At 29.5% G+C, this 25,892-nt stretch overlaps 1 long non-coding RNA gene across 1 annotated transcript; it reads left to right on the plus strand.

Annotated features, from left to right (window-relative positions):
- Nucleotides 1-931: 931 nt before the first annotated feature.
- On the plus strand, nucleotides 932-19,237 carry LOC129305147 (uncharacterized). Its single transcript, XR_008591885.1, has 3 exons — nucleotides 932-1,322; nucleotides 18,451-18,502; nucleotides 18,843-19,237. It is a non-coding gene; the product is annotated as an uncharacterized LOC129305147 (long non-coding RNA).
- Nucleotides 19,238-25,892: the final 6,655 nt, after the last annotated feature.

The raw sequence follows: 25,892 nt of genomic DNA on the forward strand, positions 1-25,892 counted from the left end.
CTTTTCTAAAACTATACAAGCCTATTCTTCTTGTTTTTTAGATTTTATAAGTTTTCCTACTTTGTTCATAAAACTTTCATTTTTTTAATTCTTTAGATTTTAAATTTAAGTTTGTATCTCTTATTTTTTTCATATTATTTTTGATTAAAAGTCATTCTTTTTGGGTTATTCCTTCTTCATCATTTGTAACCTCTTCATATTCATTCTGATTACTACTTTCAGGTTCATCTTCTATTTTATTTATCATATACATATATAACAATTTTTTTGATTCACTATTTTAGTTTTTGTTTCCGTTTCACTTATTATTTTTAATTTATATATTTCTATATCTAATTTTTCTAATTTATTTTTTATTTTAGATAATTCTTCATCATATCCTATAGGTTTTGAGTCTTCTTTGTAAGCTTGTTTCATTATTTTTATTATTTTTCTCTTTAGAGCAATTTAGTGATATATATCCTAATTCTCCACAATCATAACATTTCATTTCTTGAGTTTTTGTAATAACCCTTAAAAAAATATAACAAAATAATAATAATAATAATAATAATAATAATAATAATAATAATAATAATAATAATAAATAAGATAATAAAACAAAAAAAATAATGATAATAATAATAACTAATAAAATTAAAAAATTAATTAATAATAACATATTTTAATTGTATTTTTATAAATTTTGAGGTAGTTATAATAAAGTGAATGGATAACTTAGTGAAAATTATTTTGAGTTTTTACTTGTTGCTTCAGAGTTCAAATCTTTGCTTTAGATTATTATTATTATTATTATTATTATTATTATTATTATTTTTGGCTTTTGCTTCAGCCTGTGAAATTATTGCTATGTCTTTGTTGAGAAATATATATATATATATATATATAGAATAAGGTGGGGGAGCATGTTAGATTAAGACCAAATATTTTTTTCTCCTCATCCTCTTCGACTCGGTTTCAGAGAAAAGAGAGGAGGGCTCCATACCAGCCATCGTTCCTCTCCCTTTGTTCCAATTCCTCTGGCATGGGTTGTGTGACTGCTATGATCTGCCATGCAGGAAGCTTAGGTTAGGAGTTTTCATTCTTCTCCCATGGTGATCGCCGGCATCGACTGGCATCTCTGTCTGTGGGTTGAATTTGTTCAAATCTTTTTCTTCCTTTAGCTTCGTTTCTCTTAGTCCGCCGCTGGTGACTGGAGGAAAACGTCAAAATCCTCCTCCTTCAACGGTGCTGTTGTGTTCGTGCGTTTGGATTCTTCCTCCCCTATTTTCACAGTGAACTTCTCCTCTCCTTCCTTTGATCGAGCTACTGTGAAGTATCAGGTTTTTCCTCTTCTCCTTCCAGTCCTGATGCATAATCTCTTTTTCTTGTTTGTGTTTTAGCTTTGAATTCAGACATTCATTGCCTTTTGTCTCTCTGTCCTGCTGTTTCAATTGAGATGAGAAATCATAATTTTTTTTATGTTCCTTAAAAAAAAATTTGTGCGTGTAGTATGAGATGTGATAGAGTTGAAGTTGGAATTTTTTCTCTTGAATTTTTGCTATTGTTCGTATCTGTTAAAAAAAAAAAGAAGAAGAAGGAGGGGAGAGGGAGAGAGGGAGAGAGAGAGAAACTGAAGCTGAAAATTTATGTGCTTAAAACATAATTATGATAAGTGTAAGTTAGAATTTTGAGTTAAATTATCTTTTTTAGGAATGGTTGATGTTGAAAAATTGGTTAGGATGAGAATTGGATAGAAGAATTTGAACATGAAATTTGTAGAATGGTGCCTATAAGATGTTTGATAAAATGCTTGGAAGATGGAGTTGCTTGATTGTGCATTTTCTAAAATTTCATTAAATTTTTTGAGATACTGAATGGCTTGGATGCTATTAGCTTGTGAATTGAGTTTGATATTATATAAAAATTTGATCATAAAGATAACGTGGCTATGCTTATTAAGAAATTGTTGGGCAAAATATGTGAATGTTAAAAAGCTTTATGGAGGGATTTGGAATTAATGTACATTTGGTGTTTCGATTAAAAAAAATTTAGGTAATTTATAAATATGGAAGACATTTATTTTTTAGAATAGAAGATTTGAAATCAAGATTTTTGGAAAAGATATTTTGTTGGTGATTTAAGGCAAATTGTTGTTTATATATATTCATCTTTGAAATATTTGTGGAGTGTTTGATGTGATTATTGAAAAAGTTTGAAGTTAAGACCTTTATCTTTTATTTTTACTCATTTTTGGACTGAAGATTTTGAATAATAAGGCATATAAGAAAATGATAATGATATTAACTGGACATTAGGAACTTAGAGATAAATCATTGACACAAGAGTGCCAATTTGAAGTAAATTTTACATTTGAAAACATGTCAAGTAAGTAGATAGCGTCTCAATTAATTTTTTCAATCAAAATTTCTTTTACTAAAATATTACGTTTTTCTGCAAATTATTTTAATAGTAATAATGTAATTATTGGATATTTGTTGATTAAAATTATTTTATTTTGAGAAATTACCTTTACCAGATTTAAAATGTTATTTGATCAATTAAAACAAGTTTGGACTTTGATTATCAAATTTTTTTTATTTTTTATTCTATCAAATATTAGATTGATATATAAAATGATTCATGTTAGTTCAACATTAAAAATAAAAATTTTATTTAATAATAATTATTTTATTGTATGTCTGCAAATAGATTTAGAGGAGATTTTATGTAGAACACTAATTGCTACCGGCAGTTTCGTTAGCCCTTATCATGCTATGATCAATGACTAGCTAGTTTAATTTTTGTAAGCTTTATTCTCAGATTTGTTATTTATGGGTCTCGTACTCATGTTTGTTTTATGACCTTAAGCTACATTTGATTAGCCTTATCCTCATGGACTATGTGTCTATATTTGTTTCGTGGCCTTGAGCTGCATTTGGTTAGCCTTACTCTCGTGAACTATGTGTCCATATTTATTTTCATGGCAAAAACTGCATTTGGTTATTTACTCTCGTGGACTGTACGTTCACGTTTGTGAATTGTTTTGATAAATCCCCCTAAAAATAAATAAATAAATAAGTATATGAATTTTAATTAAATGTTGATTTCATGCATAATGATTTTTTTATTTAGTAAATATTGTTATTCTTATTTTTTTTTATTTAATCATTTTGACTTGTCAAGATTAAATACTAAAGCTGTTTTTGTCACTATAGATTTAAATGTTTTCATTATTGAAGTTATATAGAACTTTTATTTCACATTTATAAATTTGTATATATTGAATTGCTTTCTCATGTAATTTATATAATTATTGTATTTTACTCATTGTGATTCTGCAAAAATGTTGTAGTTGGGAAGTTATTCACTAAAAAATATTTAATTTGGTCTCAGATGGCATAGCTGACCTTATATCTTCGTCAGATCCTTGAAGGGATTTTGCTTCTGGGTTGAAGTAGAGATGTTATTTTGGTTAATTTGTATTTTGATAGAAATTTATGATTTATATATTGTATTTTATAAATAATATTTTAGATTCTTAGGTGATCCATATAGACTATAGTTAGAGTCTTGATCTTTAAATTTGTGTTGTAGAATTTTGAAAATTCTATTTTTATAGTAAGTTTTGTCAAAAATTTTTTAAAAATTGATGATTTGTAGCTTTTATAAAAGTATCGTATAGTTGTTTATTGATATTAATAACATATGCAAATTTTAGAATTAGAGTTTTCTTGAATTAAGGCTTTCAAAATGTGGAATATTATTCCAATGTTTCGCGCCGATCTTGCCTTATTTTTTGGGCATGACAATTTTTTACTATAATTTATTCTTTTTTTGTTTTCCTTTTGAAAAAAATTTTAGGTTTATATTTTCTGTATTTTTTATAAAATTTTTATTTCGGATATTCCTTAAATTTAATTTTTAATCTTCTTTTCTTTTTCTTTTTATATTTTTCTAGCTTACATCCCCATTTATGTGGTTTTTTGAAATTCTCCACATCTCAATATTATTTTATTAGTTTTATAATATTTCATATTTCTCCATGCATTTTTATTTTTGATATATATTCTCTTAGAAATTTTTCTTTGCTTTCCATAGTATCTACCTTATTAAAAACATTTATTGGTCCTTTTTCTATATCATCTATTATGTCTTCTTCTAATAACATTATCTTATATGTTTTATAATAATAATATATTATTGTATTTGATATTAATGGTGGTAATTTTTTATAAAATAAATCTAAATAAAATCTTTCTCCTTTTAAATCTCCTAATCTTGCTTCATAATAATATTTTTTTATATTCACAAAATATAAGGATTTAAGTATCTAGGTTCTAATGAACATATCTCTATTTCATATAGTTTTTTTTATAGCACTTTTTAATAGTTATTTCATATATATCTTCACTTATTCCTACAAATTCATTTCTAATTAGTTTTTCATAATTTGATACAATCATTGAATATAATTCTTCTTTATTATTATAAGTTTTGTTTGGTTTTTTTAATTTTTCTCTAAATTCTTGAGATTTATTTATCTACCAATTTATTACATTTCTTAAAAATATTGCTCCTATTAACATAGTTACTGTTTGTAGGTCTATATTTTTGCCTATTAAAGGTATTAAAGTTGCTTTTGCCCATTCTTCTATTATTTTTTTATTATTTAAATTATAATCTAAATTTAACTATATTTCTGAATTTGATATTTATCTATTTTCATATTATTCTAATGGGGTCAGTACAAATTCATTATTTTTAGATATATTAAATGTTTCTCTAAAGGGAATATTACTACAATAATTATAAGACTTAAATTTAGTTTGATAATTTTCCTCCTTTTCATAAGATTCCATCATTCTTTCATCATTTCTTTCTTCTGATGTTCTACAGAATTCCACATTCATCTTATTATAAGTTTCATCTCCTAAGTTTAGCGGGTTAAAATTTTGAGGCAATCTATATTGAGGTTGTTCATAATTTACTATTTGTGAATTATGCATGTTTATAAATGCTTCATTATAATTATTACTTATTAAATGTTTATATTCTTATTTTAATTATTTCAATTTTTCTTTTTCTTCATTTTCTAATAACTTGTCTAATTTCATTTTTAATTCTTCTGATTGATTTAATTCATCATTTGTTTCTCCTATTGTTTTAGCCATGTTTATATTTACTTTTAATTGTGTTTTATTTATTTTCTTTGTTGGTTTATAATTATAATTTCTTAACATTATTTCTGCAGCTCTACAACTTATTTCAAAATCTATTTGTTCTTGTTTCGTTAATTCTTCTGGTTCTTTTCTTTTTTCTTTTTTTATTTTTTGCATAATTATTTCCATGTTTTTTATCATATATTTCTAATTCTAATTTTTTAATTTGTTCATATATTGACCATATATTGTTATTTAATATTTCTTGTCCTTTCTTTAACTTTTTGCTACTATTCTTGTTTGTTTTATATTTTCATGAATATCTTAGTTTCTTATTTTTTCTTATGATATATTATTATCTTCAATTATTCTTATCATATTTATTTGTAACCATTTTTTTTTATACTAGTTTTGGGATTTATTCCTAAAGCATCCATTATTCTATAAGTATTACATAATATGAGCCTCAAATGCCCTTTGATGAGGTCATTGCTTAAATGCCACCACAGGTGATGTTTACTCACAAACGCCACATTTCATTTCACAAATCAATTTTCATGCTAAAAACTATTTACAAGGTCAAGTTATGCATAAAACTCATAAAATAACAAATTTCTCATATTGTATTTACTTCTACATAGTTATAATAGTTAATAAACACAATAAACTATATGATTACCTTAACCCTTTTGTCCGATAGAAAGGGTTACCCATGAAATTTCCTTATTTAAATTTCTCTCCACTTATCTACGCGTCACACACTAGAATCTACATAAAATTAGCATCAAAGTCAATTTCATTATTGACAAAAAGTGCTAATTATCACAATTAAGCACTTAATCGCTATTAATTTCACAATGCAAACTCGGTTACACTATCACAACTAATTATCCCTCATTACCAGCTTTAACCTTTACCTAGCCAAACTTCTCTCACTACTCTCTAGATTAGGTCAAAATATGCTTATAGCTTCAAAATTTTATCGTTCTGACTCAAACCAATCACAAAGTACTAGTTTAGTTTTAGAGAACCTTTCTATTACTATAGGGTAAAAAATCAATTCTTTAAAACTCTCAAATTCAATTTCTCACTAGTTAAAACTAAGAGAAAATAGAGTAAAATTGGAGATTAAGGCAGTATAAGACTTACCCGATAAGTAACAGGTTGAAAACATCATCCTTGCTCCTGATTTTACTTGCCCTAGCAGAACCCCTTCTCTTCTCCACACCAGAACCTCTTCCTCTTGTTCTTCCCTTCTATTTCACAAGCTAGACACGTGCCAACTTATCAGAACTCTACTCCATGCATCGCGGCACATCTATCTTCCATCGCAGTGTGTGGCACAGTGAGGGGAATTCTCACTATACTCACATACTTTGCTTCGAGACTTCTTTCTTTGGCTCATATTTGTTCATATAACACCCCAATGAGTCAAATTAATATCTCACTATCCAAAACCTTAATCCCATATTAAATTATTAATTCATTCTCTACTCATTCATTAATTCGGCGCATGACACAGTGAGAAGAATTCTCAACATGTGCACTTGCTTTAACTCGAAATGCAATCATCTCACATGTACCTGTCCATTCAACATCCAAAGAACAAAAATCATTAACTAATCACAGGATTAAAAAATCAAGATGTTAAAAAATACACTATGTTTCTTGAGAATCAATGTAAAAAAATACACTATGTTTCTTGAGAATCAATGTCACTCAAGTTGTCATAATCGTCAAAATGAAAGATCTTTAGCCATATTAGTCACAGATGGAGATTAGGGTGAATGAAATAATGGCCCTTTGTTTTTAATAAAAGGGTCCCTCGCATTTTTATACTTTGTGAGTGTGTGTGTGTTTATTTTTTTCTAATAAAATATAGGCTTCGTATGAAGGATTAGTGCTTTGGGAATGATGGAGCAAAATTTTTGTCAAAATCACAATAATTACATTCAAAAAGCAATAACAAATGATTCAAAAAGGAATAACAAATGAATCATAAAGGGCCATTAATAAGGGGATTTTTATCATAAACTATGGGAATTTTTAATGGTTGAATGGAAGAAAATTTGCTAAGAATAAATGTTGATTGTTAACGTGGAGTTATTATTACATTTAAGCAGAATGCACTACTGTTGAATGAAATTTTCAAAATAGAATAGTAGGAAATGAGTACTGATGTCATTTCTTGGGTAATCTAACTAATATTAATTTAATGACATTATTATCAATTAATGGTTTTCAATAGTAATATTGACATTTCCTTTTTTAGTTTTTAGTCACACCAATTTGATTTTTTGCAATTATAACCATCAGTTTTACATTGACAAAATATAAGTTATGGTGATTTTGTGAATATTAATCACGTTTTTATAACTAATAAATAGTAATAATTAATTTATAAGGATTTATGTTTATAACATTCAAACAAATGACATTGAAAAAAATTATTTAATTGAAATTGAAAAAGAAAAAAAAAACTAACCAATAAGGATAGTTGTATGGGAATGGAGAGATAGTGTGATGTGTTTTATGTCATGAAGACCTTATAGTAAAGGAAATAAACCAACAAAAAATCATAATAGGCCTTATAGTAAAATTGTCTTACCAATGAGAATCAAACAACAGACTAACTAATTAGCTTCTTTCTACAAGATTTGTAAAATATAGTTGATAGTTGATTAATTAATTTGAGATACACTATAAAAAATGTTATTAAAATTAAATTTGTAATGAAAAAATGCTCGGAGCTTAGTAGAGCTTATTTTTTGAAAAATAAACTCATACTAACTAATTTTTATCTTATAAAATTATCCAATAATCTCCATTTCATTATCATTAATTTAGTAAGAAGGTAATTTAATTAATTCATGTTCCATGTTATCAATATAGAAGTTTTGGATTTAGGAAATCTACAATTATCTAAATTCTCATTTGTACATTGACTTTCTTAATTGTGTCCTTTCTCTATCTCTACTAAGCCTCCTAGAAACCTCCTTTCATATTTGTCTTTCCTTCTTTCACTGTTTCTCTTTTTAACATTTTTTTTTAAATTTCTTGGATATGTATGCTGGATCACAATATGAGTAGCTTTCTAGAATAATCTCTTATTCTAAAATATAAAGTATTGAAAAAATTTTATATTTTTTTCATTTATACCCTTACTTTTTTTTTTAATTTCTTAGGAGAATTTTAGTTAAGGATCATGGTAGAGACTTAATTACTGGTATGTCTAAAAAATTTCTAAAATTAAAGTTCAATCCATGCAAAAAAAGTCAAAATATTTTTTACGATGAAAAGATTAAAATATCCTTCATTTGTTATGCATAATCACTAGTTATTAATTTTCTTACTCTACTTATTAATTTACAAATATGGGTTGCAAATTATATGAGTTGACATGTCAATAATTATGTAAAATTTGACATCAGTTATTCAATCATAAGTAGCAATATCAATTGTTAAATTACTAACTTTACTTATTAATTTATAAATATCAATTGTAAATTACAAACAAGTTTTGTAATTTACTAACATCAGTTGTAACTTATAATCTATCAATAATTTACAATTGATTAGTAAATTAACAAGTAAAGTTATTAAATTAACAACAAATATTACTGATTGTCTGACAAATGAATGTAATTTACAAGTAATATTAGTAAATTAATAAGCACAGTAAAAAAATTAATAACTAGTAATTCTGCATAACAATTGAAGAGTGTTTTTGTTTTTTCATGGTTGGAATTTGTTTGACTTTTTTTCCTAGGATTGAACTGAAATTTTACAATTTTTTTAGCCCCACCAATAATTAAGTCTTTGTCGTAGTCCTTAACTAAAATTCTCCTTATTTCTTATTTTTGTATGCTTCATATTTAAAAATTATATACATGTTATTAGGAAAACTCAAAGGTATGAATGAAAATATGTGGACATTTTTAAGAAAATAAGGTTTTAACTAATATTTTTTGTAAATCATGAATTGGTTAATAATAATAATAAATAATATGGTCAGAGGAAGTATACCCATACATTCATACTCATTTTATAATAAGACATTATTTTTGAATTTTAGAAATCCACATTGATTAATTTATTGTTTCACTGCCACTTTTTAAAATATTTGTCTCTTTTAATTAATTATTGGGTTAAGGGTAAAAAATATTCTTGAAGTATACATGAAAGTGCATAAATGCTTGTAAACTCAACTATAGGTCATTTATATCCCTCAACCTCAAATGTGTTTTACGTTATCACCCTACCATTTGATCCGTCTATTTTTTCATCAATGGAGCCCAGTTTTAAATTTTTTAAATATTTTTATTATAAAATATTATTTGTGTGCCCCACGTTATTTTTTTAATATTTTTTATCCTCCCTCCTCTTCTCTCTCTCCCCCTCCTTTCTACTCAATCTCATTATCTTCTCGTCCACACTCTCTTCTCCCATCTCCTTCTTTGCTTCGTCTCCTATCTCTCGCCTCCTTCTGTGCTTCATCTCTTTGTCTTTCAAACTCCCATCTCTCCCCCTTTCAGATCCTTCTCTCCTCTCTCTCTTCTCTCCCTACTTTCTCTCTTAGTTTCCCGTTTCCCCTCTCCCTCTTTGCTTCACTTCTAAAGATAGCATCAGGCTTCAACTCTAATATCTATGGGATCCTAATGCTGCTCAAAGACATCTTAACAAGACAACAACAGTGAACCTTAGATTGTTCACCACACTTGGTGGAAGATGACCAAAAAGCGAGAAGGTAGAGAGAAAGGAGCGTCACGAGCTATGCACGTATGTATGCATGAAGCTTTTGATCAATATTTATGTGGCCTAAATGAACATGACTCCATTATAATGCTTAACGGTGATATTCTATAAAGAGAAAGTTGCTCTATTTCTGCAGAAAGAAATAAAGCAAGGTTGCACTGCCTCCCTTTCCTTCCTCTCCCTCCCTCCTCTCTTTCTCACCTTCATTCCTTTTCTCTTGGTTCAACTTTACTCTTTTACCCTCTCCACCAGACTTGACTTGTACCCCATTCCCTTCTCCTCCAGCTTGTCTACATTACTTTGACCATACCCCAATATGAACGCATTCCATATGAGTAACAAGTTCCTTAAAGGATGTGGACAATGACTTGTCGAGGCATTACTCTTGAGCTAGTCGAGGCATTTAAGATGATGGAGGTTGGTCTCAGGTTGCTCAAAACCTAAGTCTTGAACACATAGAGATCCAAGACAAGTTAGCACACTAAGGTATAGGAATGGCTGAGGGTGTGTGGAGCCATGCATGAAAAGAATGGATGATGATAGAGTTTGGAAGTAGAGGAAGCAAAGTGAATAAAATGGAAAGGAAAGCTTGAGTGGAAGAATATGGGGAGACCACAGAGAGAGGAAATAGAGGAGAGAGAGAGAGGAAAGAGAAGATGGAGAGAAGGGAGTAGAGAGAGGGAATAGAGAACAGACAAAGAAGGAATGGATGAGAGATTAGGAATGGGATGAAGAAATGAAGTGAGGCCCACATGTAAGATATTTTATTATAAAAAATATTAAAAAGTGAAAGTTGTGCACACATGGCTTACCAAATAATCAAAATCATGGGCCCCATGACATATATTAAGTAAATTACAGGGTAATGAAGTAAAATTTTTTTGAGGTTGAAAAATATAAATGACTTATAGTTAAATTTAAAGATATTTAGGATCCTTCATGTGTATTTTAGAGATAAAATTGACCTTTAACTCTTAATTATTTAGTAAATAATCAAAATTTATGATAAAATTAATAGCATGTCAAACTGAAATAAAAAAAATTGAACCAAATTAATATGAGTTCATTTTATAATTGGATTTTATTTTCATTTTCTTAAAATTTTGTTTAATCCTTTTAATTCAATTTACAAATTTCAAAACCAAATAGACCGAGTTAGCTGAATTATCCACGTAATAGTTTTTTTTTGCTTACGTTTGTATGGTTTATTAATATATATATATATATATATTATACTGTATAAAAAATTATTTTATCTATATAGTTTATTTTTTTATTTTTTAAAAAGTAAATAACTAATATCTTATATTTTGCTTCCTCTTCTATTTCATTGTAATTTGGGGTGTTTTTTCCTATTTCATCTTATTCTACTACATAATTTTTAATACAAACACATGTGCTCAATAGCATTAGTGACAAATTAGAATGAGTCATTTTCATTTTGCAAGCACATTGATATTTTGGTGGGGAGGGGGTTGGAATGTTAGTTGTGCTATATATAAGGCATTTATCATATTTATTTTAAAAAACATGGTGGCTAAAAAATAGATAAAATATAGGTTAAAGTAACCCATAGTAAAACCATTAATGAAATTAATTAACCGAACTGAGTCATCAAAATCCACTTCTATCATAGTTCAATTTGATCTACAAGCTTGATTTAATTTAGTCCAAATAATTAGTGTTATTCGATCAATTAATTTAGTGCATTTTGACATTGCATGAGGATTTAAAGGGGACCTATAAGGTCACCCTTACTAATACCGAGTTGACTCTAAAATAATAGTAATAATAGGATTAACCCTATCAGGACTACCAAGGTTAAAATATTTAAAATAATGGGATCCCAAATTTTCAAAACTTAAAGGAGTACTTAATATCATTTTACAACTAAAATCAAAGTAAAATGTATGTATGAAAGCATGGGATGTCCAAGAGAGTTAAAAACATTATATTTTCCTTAAAAACAAAACTACCTTTCTAAGAAACAGGGGTGTGCCATGGTGTGAGCTTTGTATGTCATGGCTTACTCCTTGTTGTGGAATGCGCCATGACGTATTGCACATGTTAACAGCATATGCTGGCAGATTTTCAATACACCTTAATTTTTTTATTCGATGTTTGATTGGGATGATTTAGATGTTTATAGAAAGCTCTTTTTGACATTTAGCTAATGGTATGGGTTTTACTTCCAAAAAGATTTCTCATAAGGAAGATGGACACTTAAATATATTTTTTCAACTTTTCACACTTTTATAAACACAAGGGTGCCCATAACCCTACACATGTGCTAAAAGCTACCTCTAACAACTAGACTAGACTCAATGGATTAGGGACCATTTGTACAGCACACTACACATTCTAAATCATAGTAAAATCTCATTTTTACTTCTCAATCTCTTTAATATAAAAAACAGAAGGGGGAGGTTTGACACTGCATTTCATCAATTAATTTTCATAATGATAAACATTTTGATATTTCTACACTTGTATTAATATTTTGGCTCGATTAACCACAATCAAATTAACCTACAATATACCAGGGCCCAAAATGCACCTCACAATCATAATCAACACTATAGTGAAAGTGTAAACAAAAATACGTATCCTATAAATGGCAATATCTTATCTATTACATGAAATAAATGAGTTTGGGAGGCTTAGCAGTAGGAATAATAGATTTCTAAGCCTTCAAGGGCCTTTTTCACTTGAGGTAGAGCTTGTAAAATATTGAAAGAAAGGGGTAAGTATAACCACTCAGTAACTAAGGTATGTCTATCCTATGCAATTATTTACTAATTGACAATGATATATATGCAACATTTATAATTACTACAATTTGGTATATTGCAAGAAAATTCACATTTTATCCATGCTAGTTTCACACAAATACATCATCTCATTTTCATATTTATGTCGATATATGTTACCACTCACTAACAACTAACTACCAATATTATCAAAAATTATCTCTACTTGTTACAAACTTAACAACCATGTGACACATTGGATAAAATGCATGATCTAACCATTTTTATATCCTCCTAATACCTTTCAATTAAAACTATGGGCTATTATTCAATTATGACTCTGTCCATATAAATGGACTACTCAAGCTTACTAATTATGAGAAGTAACCCAACTATAAATCACTATACTCACTCTTAGACCATGATTTTTTCTATTCTTAAATCCCTGGGATGTCATAAACCCTAGGCTAACTGTAACATTCTAAAAATTAATCCCTTGATTAAGTAAGCTAATGAAAGATAATTATAAAATTTAAGTATAATTATGTTTGAGGATGGTTAAAGATAGCTACTAGGCCTATTGGGTTTGGTTTTAGTCATTAGATTGGGTTCAGAAGTGAATTGAACCACCTGAGATTAAATTGAAGAGAAAATCAAAATTTGGCCCACTCTGTGTTATGTTGCAGCATAATGTTGTGAATTTGATTTAAGAGGGCATCTGCATGTGTGAAAATAGAAAGGAAAATTAGAAGAATAAAGGGGATCGTGATTCTCTTTGCTAGGTCATGATTTTGTTGGTGTTTTGGAGAGATTTAGAGCTTTCTAATCACTAAGGTAAGCCTCCCTTACCATTCCTTTTTCCTCTCTACACCATTTTTAAGTTAGGATTTGTAGTTGGAGGATGATTTTCAAACCTTGAGAGCTTTAGGTCTAAACTCAATGACTTAAATGGAGTTAATATGAGTTGTTTAAGTTATCTAAGCTTAGAGGTAGTGGTTTTATGCATTCATGAGAATGGGCTCTCAATTATGGATGAATTTGTCACACCTCAAAAATCAAGTATGACCGGCACGGGATATGGGCACAAAACTCATATCCCTTAAGCCATGATCAGAGAAACTCCAAAATTAATACGTTAAACACACTAATAAAGTAATTAAAAATTATAATAATATTAAATTAGATATTTAATTTTAAAAGAAATGTAAGGATCCTACTTATAGTTTACGTGGAGCACCTAAGGCCAGACGCCAACGTAGGTATAAAGTTTAAATTTTTCATCAATTTAGGATTTGACAAAAACAATTCTTTTGCTTCAATTCAGTAATAAAACTCTTCAATGGATATCTCGAGTCACGAGTTCAACTATACCATGTGAGATCAAAATATCTTTTCTAGTGAATAATGTCCCAACAATAAATAATTGAATATGAATAAAGGAAAAGTTTGAAACGATTATGCAATTCAAAGAGGCAACGATTTTCATAAAAATTTAATAAACTTCAAAAATAAAAGAATTTTATAAAGTTTAAATAAAGTCTTGAACTATTAAAATATCATATCAAGTATTATTATTACTTGATTGCAAGAAAGTAAATAAATAAAATAAATAATTATAAATAATTCACTAATTAAAAACCAATAGAATGTAAAATCATCAAACAATCAAATTTATACTACAGGGACTTATTAGAATAATTAATAAATGTGGACACAAAGCCTACGAGGGTTATTTTATGAGGGTAAATAACCAAACGTAACTCTTACCATGATAACAGACGTGGACACACCATGTACGAAGGTAAGTAACCAAACACAGCCGAAGCCACGAAACAAACGGGAACACCTAGTCCACGAGGGTATTGCTAACTAAACTCAACTTGAAGCCACGAAACAAACATGAATACAATGCTCATGAATAACCATCCGTCCGTTCCACGTGCGTTGGCCATCGCACGGGGCTAGCACCTCCTGTACACACCCCCGCTAGCTAGGTGTTCCATGGCACACTAAGGGCTAATGGAACTGATGTTAGCAACCAGTGTTCTATATAAAGTCCTTTTCAAATTCAATTTCAAACATGTGAGAAATTGATCACTATTCAATCAACTTTTCCTTTTCAATATCAAACTCGCATGAATTGTTTTTCTGTAGCAATTCAATAATTTCCAAAATGAAATCCCACAATTAGAACTCAAACTTGTATTTACTGATTAACTAAAATGATCAATTTTGGTAAAATAATTTCATGAAATAAAGTAATTTAATCAATAAAATATCTCATAATCACATTATTGTCGTAAAAAGAATTTGTATAAAAATGTAATATTTGAATAAAGAAGATTTTAATAAAATATCAATTGGGACGCTATCCACTTACCTGTAGAATCTTCAAAACTCAAAATTCATTTCTTATAACTCCAATCAAGCCACCTTCCTTACAGTTACCCTATAAAGTATAATAAGATTTTTAATGAACTTTACTTTTGAATCAACAAATCTCTTTAAAGGGAATCCATTCAACAAAATAATAAAAAAATTTGAAATTTTAACAACAAAATTTATACATAAAAGTTTTTCATTAGGATTTTTACCGAGCATCTAATGTACGACATTCCAAACCATTGAATAAACATACAACCTTGAATTCTCTTGACTAACCATTTCCAAACATCCAAGTATGACTTCTAAATTAATAATATACCTTATACACTCTCCAACCTTATAATTCTCAATAATTCCAGGGCCTTAGATAAGATCTCAATAATTTCTTTAATGAACTCCTTTGCAAAAGCCCAATTTAGATTTATAGGTAATAATGTTTAAGCACTATCAGTTATGTCACTAATTTCCTCCATAATGCTTTAGTCATATCAACCTATTTACTTGAAGTAACATTTTCTCTTCGGTACATTGTTTCTAACCATACAATTAAAATTTTCTAACCTATCATATTTTATCCAACACTTTATTAATAACCATTCTATCCCTAAGAATTTAAAGTCACATACAAATTCATAATAATTAAATTCCTTTAATTTGTAACCTACAAGCTAAATTCATGGATCAATAACACTCAACTAATAACCAATCAAATTTCATAAATCTAAGATATTTAAGAAAAACTCTCCTTGAGGCATTTTACTGAACACTTATCATCTATTAATTCTCAAATTAACACTAAACCTCTTCCCCTAAAATCTCATCTCCTACAAATCCCAAAATTGATATTGAACTCAATTAGCCAACCCAATTTCAATTTTTTTAACAGAAAAAAATTCAATTAGACCTTAAAGAAAATTAAATCTAATTCCTCTTCTTCAACATAAACACAAGTGCATTTATCTACCAAAAATCACACTTCTAGAACTAAATTTTCAACTTGTTTAAATCCCATTATCCTCCTATTTATGCATAGCAACAATAAAAAAATAAGTCACAACTCAGCCATATAACACACTCACATATTCAGTGAGAAAATAAGACCCCAAACACCTATCTCAATCAGCAAAATTAGTAGCAAGATGAGGAAGTTAACTAAGCAAAATAGAGGATGAAACTGACGCACCTACGGCTACCTACCCTTGAACACAATGACGGCATGAACCAAGAAGAAACATGGGAAGCCATCACGTGGTCAAGGAAGAGCAGAGGAGGAAGAAGATCTTAAACCTACAACAGTACTCCGTAATAGCGGTAGACCACCAAAGGGGAAGAAGGACGAGCTCCACCTACTATCACCTATATGACGCCGAAGGAGGGAGAAGAACGAATCAACGATGAAGCCTGAGCAAGGAGAGAGTAGGTTGACTTGAACAGCCTTCTTGCAACAACTCCAGTGATCTAAACACAGTAGCTGAGGAGGAAGAAGAGGCAAAGACCAAGCACACTTCACTTTTAATGGTGAGCATAAATTGGTAGTAACCAAATACAGAGGAAATGAGAAGCAGTGCCGTTTCATGGCAGATCCTCAATGGAGAAGAAACAAGCAAGTTCAACGGTGGTGAGGGAAGAAATGAAGAACAACGATGATAAGGAGATGAGCAAAGAATGAACAAAAGATTTCTCTGACTCTCAGTGGTTCTGGATTTGTCGAAAGTGCTGAAGAAAGGAAAAATGAGGCGGTGCGTGTATATTAACTGAAAGAGAGAATATAAATCTGATCTTTATGAAATTGCAAAAATTACAAATGAAGGCCCAAAATTTCTTCTAATAACATAAAAGACACGAATATTTTGGTAATTTTCTTATAATTTTAAACTAAATAAAATTAATTTATTACTAACAAAAATTAAAACTTTTGACCTTCAAGTAAGCTATTAGCGTAAGTTTCAGTAACTCACCCTTCTATTTTCCATAAAAATAATTTAAAGAAAATATAAATTAGGAGATTTATTATTATTATTATTATTATTATTATTATTATTTGTCATTATAGAATTTGTGCATTAAAGTGCTATTAGTGATGAAGCTTAGGGTTGTTGGAAGCCACTATAGGTGGTTGATGGGTTTAATAAAGTTAGTTGGAGTTAATGGGAGTTAATAAAGCTAATGTGATGATTCAATTTAATAGTTGAGAGTTTTAGGTAACTATACTATTGAAATTTGAGAGTTGGAAGTGAGTAATTTATCACATTGATGATAATTTTGGGTTGTTGGATGATACATTAGTGATTAATTAAGTTGTTGAGAGCTAAATAAAGTTAATAAAAGTTAATGAACTCATTTGATGTAAGGTTGATATTGTAGTTGAGAAATTTAGTTATTAAAGTATGAAATTATATGTTAAAGGTGGTGATTTTAATGATTATTAGTTATGGATATTAATGTAATTGTAGACTAACTTTATGAAGCATCAGTGAGCTTGAATTTAGCTCAAAAAGTAAGTTGTCATTGAAGGATAATATTTAACCTCTTAAAGATTTGAGGTAGTAGAGAAAAATTTAATTTGTGCATTTGTTTGATTAATTGATGATATGTGAAAATACTTATTTGAAAAAATGTGATATATTGTAAAATGATATTTGATGCAAGTGGAGGTGATATGAATAAGTTTATATGATATGATAAAATTGATATGAATGGCAATTTTGAAAAATATATCTTATATATAATTATTGTTGTGAGTAAATATTAAAGTGTATAAGTATGCCTATAAAAAGGGAAAATCATGAATTGGGACTTGTTTTGACCATAATTGTGTTTGTGATATTGATAAGCATGATATGATGAGATTGATGTCAATAAAAGTTACATGCTATTAATAGGTATGGATATGCTTGCTACGTGTTGAACATTTATAAATGGCATGATCATGTAAGGCAGGAGTTTGCCTATAGAGAGAGGAGTATTGATAGAAAACATTTGTTACCTACTTTTATTTGTCAATTAAGACTTTTTTATTAATATTTTATCATCTCAAAATGCACTCATTGTATTAGATTTGAAAAATTACCTAAGTTTCTAAGTTCAATACACTAGGGGTATTGGTTCAAAAAATAAAATTTTTAGAAAATGTACAAGAAAAATTAATATGTCCAGTTAATGAGTGGTGAAATTAAAATTTTTAAATTTATTTTAGTTTGAGAGTAATTAAATAAAAAGTCAACACTTTCTGAAGTGCCTTAGTTTGACCTAGTTTTCGGGTTGTCTTTGTATGAAAATTTTTATATAATTTTATGCAGCCTAAAACTTAGTTAATTTAATAAATTCTCCCCTCTAATTATGAATTTAATCCTAGAAATTTATTAGATTTTATTATATCACATGCTATTTAATTAAATTATGTGATTTATGTGACATAGGTGGTATGTGACTTGTGCATCAATTAGGCAATTGAAGTCAATACTCCTTGAGGTAAAAGCTGATGGTTTGCACATAAATTAGCCTTTATTTGGAGATTAAAATAGCTTAAAAATGTGGATGACACATGAAAAATTAGGCACATATTTAAATCATCTACAAACCAATAAGAGGATATCATCTTGCAAGTATGACAAGGCTTTCATTTTTATTTTAATTTCTTTTCCTATTTTTTAATTAAGCTTTAGCTGATGCCAAAACTAAATAGAGCATGCCATTTACCCTAAAAAAATCAGATCAATCATCATCTCATTCATCCTTCATACTTTCTCTCTCTTATTCATCTTGTTCTTCATTTTTCTCTTCTTTCTCTCTACACCATATTTTCATACAGCCACTATTTCTCCCTCTGTTCACCATCAAATCCACTCAAGTCTTCCACCACTCTTCTCCTCTCTTAAGGCCAAACCAACCTCAAGCAACTAGAAGGAGATTTGAAGCTCAATCCATCAAGAAGTATAAAGCATGTGCCACAATCTAGTTGTGTTCTTGGAGGAAGCAAAGTGCTCTTAATGTTTTCTAGCTAGAGTCTCCATGGAATCCTAGCGGAGAGTTGATAGAAGAGGAATTTTCAAGTCTTCACTTGGCTAAGCTTAACTATTTCTTGTTTCAATTCCATTAGAATACTATGACTATTATTGATTGTGATTTAATTTGACTTTGGTTACATAGTCATTTGTAATTTGTAATGTTGAAACAAGATTGTTGAGTTGAATTTCATGACCTATGTGTTGCTGGAATTTCATCCACTCTATGAATTTGCATGGTAATATGTGATTTCAATGGGTGAATGTCTTGTATTAGCCTAGCATGTAATTGTGTGGTGAATACTTGATGAGTTGCTTGAGTTTTCATAGTTTAAACTTAGATACAGCTTTAGAAAGTGGCATTTTAGAATGAATTTTAGCTAAACACTGGGTTGATTTTAGAGCAAAGCTACCTAGGGGGCTTATAATAGCACTTAGAGAATTGAATTAGTGAAACTAAGATACTTGAGATAGTTGTCTTAATTAAATGCATTTTTCAGGCAAAGAAGAGGAGCTAAGTGAGCTTCCATATTTGATTAGAAATTAAGATTGTTCTATTAGCAACACCCTAAGGTTCCTACTTAAATTGGAAAGCCACTTCATTCATAATTAGGTTTAGTTTGCTAATTTAATTTACTAGATAATTAGGTTAGCAATTAGTTAATCAATTTCAAATTTGGGTAATTTATTTCACTAGATAACCTTAAATTAGACTTGAAATCATTCATTGAGAGATGACATAGGGTTAGCCCTATATTGCATTAGGGTTAGCTTTAGTTTAATTTTGAAGGCAAGTGACAATCCTTATCAGTAGATGTTGTCAACCCACGTGGCATTAGCATCTTAATGTTGGAATAGGGAGGTAGTTATTATCCCATTATTGTATAGAGATTGTCCCACTTGTTCTTTGAGGGACTCAAATTTAACTAGTAGGAGGCTAGATTACGGATACGACATCCTATAGTTGTTAGTATTAGGGGAGACCATGTCACAGAAGTGAGTGTAGTAGCCTTAGTCAGGTAGCTCCTCATAAGTAGAAGGTTTAGGAAGTTTGAATTCATAGACATAGCCTAAATAGCCATTAGTTTCATGTCAAAGGTAATAGGAGGGTATAAGATTCGTATTGATCATGTATATCATATCTTTGCCACATGGCTATTATTAATATGGTCTAGCATAATTTGACAGGGGCACATAGTTGTTAGTATTGTGACCCCATAAGTATTTTAATGCATATTATTATATGACCATATAGTTGTTATTTTTGTGGTCTTACATGTCTTACGAAGGGCACATAGTTACTATTGTTGTGACCCTTGCATGTTAAGTAACATAATGTCACATGACTATTAGCTTTATAACTATATGAATTGGGTTGTTTAATATGCAAAATATTCTTTATTTAAATATACCATTTGCATCACTATGATTAATTAACATACATTTGTATAAGCTAGATTAACCTTGATTATTGAGTGATTATGCTCACCCCTCTTTTTTAACAATTTACAAGCATTGGTTTCGAGTAGGATAAAGAGAAAGTACCAAAGGCTTAGGAACTCAATTTCCTAATTCGTACCTCATGTAATTTTAGATGTATATGTGTAATTAATTGATATTATCAATTAGGATGTTTATATTCATTATTACTTGTGCTATTAAATATTGAGTATTGAAAGGTGTATTTTAGGCTTTAGTGTATATGGTATCTTTTCAGTTGAGATATATGAGCAAGGTCAAAATACTAATACAAGGATAAATTTGACCATATGCATGTTTTTATTAGATTATATTGAGTTTTAAAGTCAAAATGCCTCCCCCTGCTATTTCTAAAATCAAGGGGTTGAGGGTTGGAATTGTGAAATATGTGATATATGGTTGTTATTATGTGTTACATAGGTTGTCATAAGTCTATTAAGTGTGGTTTAAGGGTGGTTGTGAGTTGATGACACTTGGTTAGGATTTTGGATACCCTAGTTATCTTTTGAAAGCAAGAATTGAGTAAGTTTGCATTTTGGTATTTAATTTTTGATTGAGAAATGATTTGAGTGTGATACTAATGCCATATACTAGAGCTGAGAAAAAGATTTCTATAGATACTTAAATCACCTCAGTCGAACATTGGATGAAAATTTATGATACGTTAAAAGTTTGGCTAAAAAATTTGTCATGGCAGCTTGTTTCTAATAGCTTGAGAAGGCAAGCCACATCAAGATCAAGTGGATGTTGACCATATAATTTGGCTACTTTTCACCTAAATGGGAACAAGAAATAATACATATCTCAAGATCAAGTGAATCAAGAATAACACCTAATACAAGAATAAGGAAATGAAAGACATGCAAGAGAATAAGAGTTAAAGAGGAAAAACATTTTTTTAAAACAATATCTAAAGCATATTCATCTTCAACAACAACTTCAATAGCACTCAGACCCAAGAGAGAGTAATCTTTATAGGGATGCTTTAGTCTCATAAATGTTAAAAGTAACCAAATCCTCACCACCTTAAGGTAAGTTTACCTTGTTTCATATCAAACAAAGTATGGGCAATCCTCATAAAAGGCCTACCAAGTATCAAAATATCCTCTGCATTATTCTCTTTAAACATGTCAAGCATATAGAAATTAGCAAGGAAAGGCATATTTCTAACACTAACTAAAACATCCTCAACTTTTTCACATACATGCCTTAGTGTTTTATCAGTTAATTGGAAAATCATTTTTGTAGAGCACATGCAATTCAAACCAAGGGCTTTATAAATAGATTAAGACATCACATTAATAGCATCACCCAAGTCAATCAAAGCATATGAAAATTGCAATTGACTAATTTTGCAAAGAATTGTTAATGACCCCGAATATTCACATTTAATTGACAATTGGGATTTCATTATAGCATTAATAGAAGAAGAAAGTTGCACCATAGCATTTGGAGGGAATTTTCTTTTATTAGTACAACAATCTTTTAAGAACTTAGCATATTGAAGAACATTCTTCACCAAATTAAGTATAGGTATATTTACATGAATTTTATTAAAGAGCTTATATACCTCACTATCTTGTCCCTTTTCTTTCCTTGGCATCCTTATTGCTTGAGGGAAAGGCAATTTCTTCATCAATTCAAGGCTTGACCTCTCCTCTTCCTCCTTGTCTTCCATCTTCTCTTTTAAAGCTTTCCCCTTCTTTAGCACAAGCTAATTGCTTGGTTTATCTACCTTGGCTAAATAGGTATGCTTCTCTCGCTTAATTAGAGATGGCTTACAAACAATTTCTTTAATAGTCTCATCGTCCTCAACAAGAGGGCTTTGGTAACAAAAGTAGTAAGGTTTAAAGTTTTACTATGAGACTTAACCTCTTGAACCATAGATTCAACCTTGTCTTCTTTTTAGCTTTGGTTGAATGATTCTCCTACTTCCTTGCCACTTCTCAATCTTTGCTTGAGCTACATTAAAAGTATTAATAATAGAAGCCATTTGATTGGTAATAACATATTTAAGAACATTAAATTTAGCATTCATTTCATTTCTCAAAACATAAATCTCAATAGGTCTAGAAGAGGAAGTAGATTCAATTTGTTTCATGGGAAATATTAAGATTGAAAGAATTACCTCCTTAACCAAAACTAGAGCTTAGTTTATCATGGTTGAAATTTTGACCTTGTAAGTTAGAGGGTCTTCCTCCTTAGTTCTCTTAAATATTCCCTTTGTTGGCATGAAAAATTTGTACAATTCCTCCAATTAGGATTGTCTTTGTTTAAATACATCCCTTGATTTTATATTTTCCTTTGACCATACATTTACCTGCTCAACTTGATAAGGACATTAGATTCAAAATGCATAAGAGAATCACAAATGGTACAAAAATAAGGGACCAATATTAAACATACCAACATTATGAACTTGGCCATGAAATGCAAAAGATATAAGAGCTTGTGAAAGATGTGCAACACTAACATTCAAATTGAGATTAGAGGGTGCAAGCAATTTTTCAATTTTCAAAGTAAGTCAAGTTGACTCCCACTCAAGACATTACTCATCCTGTACATAGGCCCATTACTTATATTTCCCATTATTTAAGTACTCCTCCTTACTTATGGCCATATTCTCTAAAAGCTCTAAGATTTCAAAGTACTTAAATATGAAACAACCCCCACTAGCGACACAAACATTGACTTTATCCCTAGAATTGAGCCCATTATAAGAGTATTGGATCAAATTTTCACTTGTAATACCATGTTGAGGGCATTTGGCCAACAACCCTTGAAATCAGTTCCAATACTCATATAAAGTATCGAATCAAGTCATTGTCATTGCCCCTCATGCACATGATTGATTATGATTAAGGGATGGATTCTTATCCTCAACTTTTACAAAAATTTTCATGAGTTGAGCAACAATTATATGATTGTCTTGATGCAAATGTGACCTCCTAAGCTAGCTAAAAAGGATGGGTTTTCCCTGGTCATGCACCAAACAATTTCCCCAAATCAAGAAAAAAAGTAATAATAATTCAAACAAATTTTAACAATAATGAAATTTTAGGACAACAACCGAAATGAAAATATTTTTATAAGTTTTTGACTTCAAAATGTACACCAAAATTACCTTAAAAAAAAGACCTAGAGAGGACTCTAAAAACAAAAAATCACATCAAAATGACTCAATTTGACCCAAACACAACAAAACTCAAAAAGACCCAAAATAAGAAAAACAAAGTAGAAGTGTGTGGAAATGAATGGAAATGGTAAAAATGAATGAAGTGATGTAAATGTGATGATATGGCAGCAAGATGGTAGGGATGAAAATGAAAGTACCATATGAAGAAACACAAAAATTCAATCCTAATCAACCTCTCTAGCAACGGCACCAAAAATTAAACCAAATTGTTGTATGCTTAGCAATTTAAACTAGATTAACCAACAATATAGTATAGTGGTGTTTAAAGATTAAATTTAGAGCTTTTTAATGCAATTAAATTAAATTAAAAAGTCTCAAGAGTTGATTGATTTTTAATGATTTAAACTAAAGAGACTAATTAATCTAATTAACGCTTAAAGACTAGCTAATGAATTTGTGAAATGTGATGGAATAGGGTACTTGGAGTTGGATTAATACTCAAATCCTAACCACCTATAAAATGTGAATTAGCCACCTTTAATTCTTTTCTTCCTAGCCAAATCATAAAGATACTAGGATGATTCTCGCTTGCAACTTAACCTTACTAGGGACATTAATTAAACATAGGATTCTAAAGCCCAATTCAATTCTTTAGTTGAGTTTCAGACCCAAGTAAGATGATTAATAGTAAATTTTAGCATGCATGTTTAGCCTTTACACACCTAAATGACCCCTAAAATTGTGGTGGATCACAAGCAAGCTCAACAAATACTCCTCAAAATTATGATGAAGTATAAGTTATGTTAAAAGACTTAAGAACATTCAAAATTATGCAACATTCAAGAGCAGTCAACTCATGTGGTTAAGCATAAAAATTGAAATTTAACATTAATCAAATCAATCTTCATGTAAAAATATCAACCAAGAATATGGTTGTAGTTAAGACATAGTAATCTAAAATTATGGTCTTACAAAGTTAATGGAGACAAATTAAGAGAAAGAAAATAAAAGAATTACAAAATTAAAGGCCCAAGTGGTACAATGAGTTTTCATCCTCCTCCTAGCACCTAAAATGATTAAGTCTTCAAAGTTCTTTAAGTCCTCCATGAAAAGCTCCAAGTGGTCGAACCCCTTCATCAAACCAAGTGGAAAATGAAGCAAGAAATACATGATCAAGTGATAGGAATGTATAGAGGGGAGTGAGAGAAGAGTGGGAGTGATTTGGTGAGGATCCAATGGGTGGATGAAGAGAAATATAGGGGAGAATAGGGTGGCTATGTGAGTAAAGTTGAGAGACAATAAAGAACAATGAAGAACAAGAGAGAGAATGTGAATGAAAAATGAAAGAGATGGCATGTGAATTAGTGTGACGAGTAGTTTATCTCTTTTGGTGAAATGGATGAGTGTGGTGTGAAAATGCAGCTGCCAAATGGAAAAAATAAAATAAAAATAAAAAGAAAAAGCTAAGGTGAGGTATACACTTTCCACATGCTTAAGTAGGTGGCTTTCTCTCATTGGCTCGAAGGGAATATCCTAAATAAGAATATTTTTACTTATTTCATTAAATGATCATATTATTCTCTCCCTCTTTAGTGCCACTCTTGCCCATTTTAGCCCTCTTCTATGATCCTTGACCAATTACAAAAAGTCTAAGTTTATATGTGCCGCTTAAGTCATAAAATGAACATAAAATCAAAGTCAAATATTCATGTGACCTAATAATTAAATTCTTACACATGAAATTAATTACATGGGAGAATATTAACGAAGTAAAATTCAAGGGTAATGACATGTGAAAAGAATATTAATGAAGTAAAATTCAAGGGTAATGACATGTGAAAACTCATGCATGTACGTGTAAGCACATAAAATCTTAATTTGGTCAACAAAGTCAAGAACCTTGAAATGTGATTTTTATTTTATAACTCACAAACCAAATTGAATTTTGAAAAACTAATTTCACATTCATTTTTCTAGACATAATATACATGGAACATAATATTAACCCAATTTTTTATAAAAAGTACAATTTTGGATGAAAATACCCTTATTGCACAATTTTACCCCTTAGGTGATTTTCTTGCTTTTGACACCATGAATGCACTAATATAGGCAATAAAACATGCAAAATGAGTCCTAAATGAATGGATAAAGTGTGTAAAATATAAGTTTTATCAACAATTCTCTTTATGCATTTACAACTATCTCAAGGCATGTACCACAACTTGCTCATCTTACATTA

Source organism: Prosopis cineraria, unplaced genomic scaffold (genome assembly GCF_029017545.1).
Source record: "Prosopis cineraria cultivar Desert tree isolate PC_DT_omini unplaced genomic scaffold, ASM2901754v1 PC3, whole genome shotgun sequence".
NCBI lineage: Eukaryota > Viridiplantae > Streptophyta > Magnoliopsida > Fabales > Fabaceae > Prosopis > Prosopis cineraria.